Source organism: Vombatus ursinus, unplaced genomic scaffold (genome assembly GCF_900497805.2).
Source record: "Vombatus ursinus unplaced genomic scaffold, bare-nosed wombat genome assembly UNPS02014802.1, whole genome shotgun sequence".
NCBI classification, from domain to species: Eukaryota; Metazoa; Chordata; class Mammalia; order Diprotodontia; family Vombatidae; genus Vombatus; species Vombatus ursinus.
In genome coordinates, this window is record NW_020954580.1 from 30,166,132 (window position 1) to 30,172,757 (window position 6,626).

Here is a 6,626-nt window from a genome sequence, read left to right on the forward strand (position 1 = left end):
GATTCAGTACCAAATGGGTAAGCAGTCATGGTAGTCATTTAAAAATATGATCACATAAGAAGAATTGCAAACAACTAGCAGCGATATGACTGTTCTAAGTCACTAATAATGAGAAATGCAGATTAAAACAAATTCAGAGGTTTTAACCAGTAAATTGACAAAGATGACCAAAGTGGAAATAGTGAATGTTGGAAAGGTTACAGGAAGAAAAGCTACACTATTAGTAGAGCTATAAAGTGATCCAATAATTCTGGGAAGCAATTTGGAATTATGCTAAGAAAAGCAAAGTGACTAAAATGTCCATACATTTAACTCAGACATCCCACTACTAGGTATATACCCCAAGGAAATCAAATAGAAAAATCACACACACACCCTCAAAATATCCTTTGTAGTACTTTCGGTTGCAGGAATTGGGAACAGGGTTTTTTGATTGGGGAATGGATAAACACATTATGGTATATGAATAAACAGAATATTTCAGTGCTGTAAGAAGTGCAAAATATGAAGAATTCAGAGAAACAGGGAAAACTTATGTGAAATGTGGAGTGAAGTAAACAGAACCAGTAAAACATCATGACTGAAGCAACAATGTAAAGGGAAGACCATAAAGAAATGAAATGCTATGTAATTACAATTACCAAATTTGTCTCCATAGAATGGTTGAAAAAACCAACCTACCTCTCTTCATCAAAGAAGCAACTTTGTTACTTATCAAAGCAGTACCTCCATATTGTTAGATGTGGTTGATGTGATGGTTTTGAACCTCTTTTTTTTTTTAATTTTTGTTACAGGGGAAGGTTTATTAGGTGTGGCAGGTTGGAAGGGATCTATTACTAAGAAAACATGACATAAAAACCAAAAAGCATCACATACATTTTTCAAAGAGGCAATGGAAAGTAGCTCTGAAGTAGAAGTGTTTCCTATTCACTGTAATTAGTCATTCCATTTGTGTTCTCCCTAGATCTCATCCCTTATTGACTCTTTTTTAAAATTTTAAAGTTAAATACAAAATGAGAAAAGAAAAAGAAAACATTGCCATGTACACAGCAAACCATAAAAGAGGATTCAATATAAAACAATAAATTTCCATTTCAAGAAACCCCATATACTTTATATTGTTTTCAAAGCTGACCAGCTTTTCCCTGCTTCCCCATTGGCCTTCTTTCATTCTCTGCCGCGCACTTTTTAACATTTTCCCCTCCCTCCACCTCTACCCTAAATAAGGTTACAATTAAGCATGGATATAAATACATATACATAATCTATAAACATATACATGTATATACTCATACACATATATGTAAGACCATACTTTGGTTATTTCCACCTGTCATCTCTTTCTCTGAAGGTAGATAGTATCTTCCTTCATAAGTCTTTCCATGTTTTTCTACATCAGCCAGCTTATCATTTCCTACACCACAACAGTATTCTAACCCAATCACATCCTATCCGATAGATTGTCTATGAAAGTTTTTTTCCCAATTTTCTGCATTCCTTCTATTCTTGGCTACATAGGTTTTATTTATACAAGGAAATTTTAATTTAAAATAATCAAAATTATCCTTTTTACACTTTAACAATACTCTCCCTTATAATATAGTTTAAGGTCTGATACTGCTGAATCTACCTTCTTCATGTTTTTTTTCCCCTGGTTTCTTTGAAGTTCCTGACCTTTTGCTCTTCCAAATGAACTTTGTTATTATTTTTTCCAACTTAGTAAAATAACTTTTAGTAATTTAATTGGGATGACATTGAATAAATAGATTAGTTAGGTAAAATTGTCATTTTAAAAATTATATTGGCTTTACCTACCCATGAACAATCAATATTACTTCAATTATTTAGATCTGACTTTATTTGTATAAAAATATTTTATGTTTATGGTCATATAGTTCCTGTGTCTGTTTTGGCAATTATATGCTCAAGTATTTTATACCATCTAGTTATTTTAAATGGTCTAAAACAGGGATGGGGAACCTGCAGCTTTGAGGCCACTTGTGGCCATCTAGGTCCTCAAGTGAGACCTTTGACTGAATCTAAGTTTTACAGAACAAATCCTTTTATTTAGGTGATTTGTTCTGTGAAGTTTGGATTCTGTCAAAAGGCCTCACCAAAGACCTAGAAGGCCACACGTGGCCTCAAGGTTGCAGGTTCCCTGCCCCGGTCTATAACCATATTGAATAACATTGCCGACACATAGAATAGTTTTTCTGTTTTTTACTTTTGATTAAATCTACTTTAACTTTAACTTTGTCTGAGATCATTATTACTATCCCTGCTTTTTTTACATAATAAATTCTATTCCTGCCCTTTATGTTATCTTTATGTGTATCTCTCATTTTTATGTTCCTTGAAAGCAACATATTATTGAATTCTAACTTTTAATCTACTATCCATTTCCATCCCATTCACATTCTAAACTACAATTACTTGTTGTGTCTTTTCCTCCTTCCTATTTTTCCTCACTATCTTTCTCTATTTACCTTATTCTTCTTCACTCCCCTGCTTTACTTCTACCCACTACCTTGTCCTCCTATTCCTCAACCCACCCACTCCTCCAAGAGTCCTTCCCTTATCCTCTCCCTTACCCTATCCCCTTATCCTCTTGTATCTTTCTGAATTTAGAAGACTTTTATGCCCTTTAAGATACATATGTTGTTCCCTCTTTAACCCATTCCCGATGAGAGTAAGGTTCCAGCACTACCTGCCCTCCCCCCACTAGCTTTTTCTGTATCAGTTTTTCCTTTTTGGCCTCATTTGTCTGAGATAATCACTCCTTTTTATCTCTCCCTACACAGTTTTATTTTTTTAGAATCACCCCATCATACTCAGCTCAGTCCAAGACAACCCAAATAATGACGACAGTCATAAAAGTACAGCTAATATTTTCACATATATGAAGTAAAACGATTTGACCAACTGTGCCCCTTATAATTGGTCTTCAATGTTTACCTTACCTTTCTCCTGGATAAAATATGTTGAATTTTCCCTTAAGTTCTGAAGTTTTTGTCACAGAAACCTGAAAGTCTTTCAGTTTGTTAAATGTCCATTTCTTTTCATTCAGGATAAAACTTAACTTTGTGGGACAGTTTACCTTTGGTCATAACCCTAGCTAGCTCTTTTGCTCTACAGAATGTAGTATTCCAAGACCTACAGTTCTTCAACATAGTAACTGCTAGGGCTTGTGTAATCATTATTGTAGCTCATGATATTTAAATTGTTTTTTTTTCTTGTTGCTTCCTATATTTTCTCCTTAGCCTGGGAGCATTGAAACTTGGCTATGATATTCCTATAAGTTTTCCTCCTGGGATCTCTTTCAGGTGGTTATTGGTGGTTTTTTTCTATTTCTGCTTTGCCTTCTTGTTTTAGAACTTTGGGGCAATTTTCCTTGATAATTTCTTGTAATATTGTATTAAGAATCTCTTTTATTGTATTTTTCAGGTAGGATGACTATTATATTATTTTAATTATATTAATATATTATATTATTTCTCCTTGATTTGTTCTCCAGATCCATTGTTTTGATGATGAGATATTTAATTTTCTCTTCTACTTTTTCATTCTTTTGATTTTGTTTTATGATTTCTTGGTGTCTTAGAATGTCGTTAGTTTCCCCTGGTCCAATCCTAGTTTTCAAGGAATTAATTTTTTCCTAATTTTTTTCCTAATTTTCTTGATTTTTTGAATTGCTCATATTTTTTTCTTTTAATTTTTCCTCAGTCTCTCTTATTTGATTTTTAAAGTCCTTTTTAAGTTCTTCCAAGAACTTTTTTTTGTGCTGGGAACCATTTGACATTTCTCATTGAAAAAGGAGAGGCTTTTTTTGTAGCTCTATTATCTTCCTCTGAATATGAACTCTGCCTTGTTGACTCTTGAGGAATCCTCATAACCTTATTTTCTTATGCTTTACCACATTTGTGGGTTTCTTCTATCTTTTAGGCCCACTGTTTGCTCCACTACTATCTAACTTCTCTATTTCATGGCTAAAGTTCTCCAAAATGTGGCTTACACCCATTTCATCATTACTAATGTCTCCATCAACCTCCTATAATCTGGTTTTTGTCCCAGCTGTTCAATGGAAATTTCACTCAAAGGTCACCAATAACCTCTTAATTGAAATATTCAATTACCTTTTCTCATTTTTCTCCTTTGCATAATGAATAAAGCATTTATTAAATGCTTGCTATATGCAAAGGCACTGTGCTAAGCCTAGACACGCATATAAAAGAGACCATTCTTGCTCTCAAGGAGCTCACATTCTAATGGAAGAAATAACAAATATTGAAGGTTTCAGCTACAGGTCAGATGGAGAAGTCCCATGGTCCATAGGGTACAACAGCAAAGCAGATGGTGATGCATCCTCTTTAATGTTATTTCCATTGATAAAATCCCATCAGTTTCTGATGCTGAACCATTTGCTAGTGTCAAAGACTCTAATGGACATAAATTTATTTTAGCACTTTTAGGAGCAGTTGCTAAGTTGTATCCCCACATGGCTTGCTTTCCAGGATGATGTCTAAGGGCACTGGCCTAGAAGCAGTGCTATTCCCAAGGCTCTTGGGTTAAAGGTCCAAATCTGTCTATCAACCACCAGGGTCTGAGGCGAGATGGCAGCCAGTATGATAGCAGTGGTTTGATTTATGAGCTCTGCCTTCGTTGGTGTTTACTAGGGGATACTAGCTGTTGTATCTTAGGGTCATCCACTCAGATCAGTCACTAGACTGTTCAGTGAGGCCTGGTACCTCAGGAAAATGCAGTGGATCAGGAAATGGTATGATGACTAGGAGCCTTTACAGGCAACTTGTAGCATACACCACCACCTTCAGGAAGGCATGCTTAGTGTATAGTATGCACTAAGGGGAACCAGAAAAGGAAGTGATCAGAGAACAACAGCTAGGCCAAACATCCTGTATACTTCTCAGCAGGTCAGCCAGAGGGTCTCATCATTTTTGTTGAGACTTTCAATGACTTTGATGAAAACATAGGTTAGAGAGATAAATCTAAGTGCAGAGCTGGGAGGTACCATAGCCAAATATCAGATAGAGGACCAGGAAGGCAATGAAACCTGCAGCCAGATAGTATATATATATATCAGACATCTCTAGCCACCCCAGGATATTGGGGATTAAACATTTTTTGTTCCAGGAAGCACTGCCTCAAGCTGCCCATGGTTTCCAGGGACAGGAAAGGTGGGGAGGGTAGAGAAGGGTGATTGGATCTTGGTTGGACTGACCTTCAGGGGACCCTTGTTCTACCTCTGTCTAGAGGTTCCTTTCTCTCTATTCTCCTTCATACCTTACCTTATCTCTTATCTGCAACTTCCTAAAGGATAGCTCCACTGAGATTTGTTCCAATATCACTTCAAACTCTACATGTCCAAACTGAACTTAGCTTTCTCTTCCCATTTTCCTTATTTCCCACAATGACACCACCCTCTTCCAAACATATAAGTCCCTAATCTAGGAGTCCTCTTCTTTATTTCCATCATCTAGTCACTCATTAAGTCCCATTTTTCCTTAAAATATTTCTAGTATTCCTTTGTTTCCCTTCATTCCCATCACTACTACCCTAGTCAGGTGTTCACCTTATTGGTAGGCTATTTCAAGGGAGATTGGTCTCTGTGATTAGTTTTCTTGCTTCCAGTATTTTTCCTCTAATCCATCCTAGACTGCCTAAAACACTGATTTTTATTAGGTTACCCATGCTCAACAATCTCTTCTAGTTAACAGAGTTGCAAGGAGCCTCAGGGGCTATCTCTGCTTGTGCCTTTATAAAATCAGATAGAATTGAATGGCCTAGAAAAAAAATCACTAAACTGTGTATAACCTTTGAGCAAGAAAATACTATCACTAGGCTTATACTCCAAAGAGATGAAAGAAGGAGGAAAAGGACACATTTGTACAAAAATATTTATAGCAGTTCTTTTTTCAGCAACAAAAACTTGAAACTTAAGGGGGTACCCATCAATTGGGGATTGACTAAACAAATTGTGATATATGAATATAAAGGAATATCATTGTGGCATAAGAAATTATGAAAGGGATGGTTGCAGAGAAACCACAGGAGACTAGCATGAACTAATAAAGTGAAGTGAATAGAACCAGGAAAACAATTTATAGAATAATAACAGTGTGAAGACAAATACGATGGCGTTATGTCTCTTTCAGTTTTAAGTTTATGGTCCTCTGATTTAGAGTGTTAATCTACAGAATGACAAAGGGACAGACAGACGCTTGTCTCTGAGTCAAGGGTCATTATGTAGCATAGTAGATAGAATACTGGGATTGAGACTTAGGAAGATCTGAGTTCCAATCCTATCTCAGACACTTAATAGCTATTTGATGCTAGGTAAGTCACAACCTCGGCTTGACTCAGTTTCCTCATCTGTACAATGGAATAAATAAAAGCTCCTACCTCCCAAGAGTGGTTCTGAGGATAAAATGAGAGAATATATTTGAAGCACTTTGAAAGCCTTAACGAATTATATAAATATCATCTATTATTATTAAACATCAAAGGATATAATCACTGTCTTCAAGTAACTTCTCCTATAACTCAAGTTTCAAACCTCAGCTCTTAACTTGCAGTAGTACTAAAGTTCAATAATTTGATAACATTTTCTA

At 35.7% G+C, this 6,626-nt stretch overlaps 1 pseudogene; it reads right to left on the reverse strand.

Annotated features, from left to right (window-relative positions):
• Positions 1 to 4,699: 4,699 nt before the first annotated feature.
• LOC114051309 lies at positions 4,700 to 5,172 on the reverse strand (annotated as a pseudogene).
• Between the last annotated feature and the right edge of the window lie 1,454 nt (positions 5,173 to 6,626).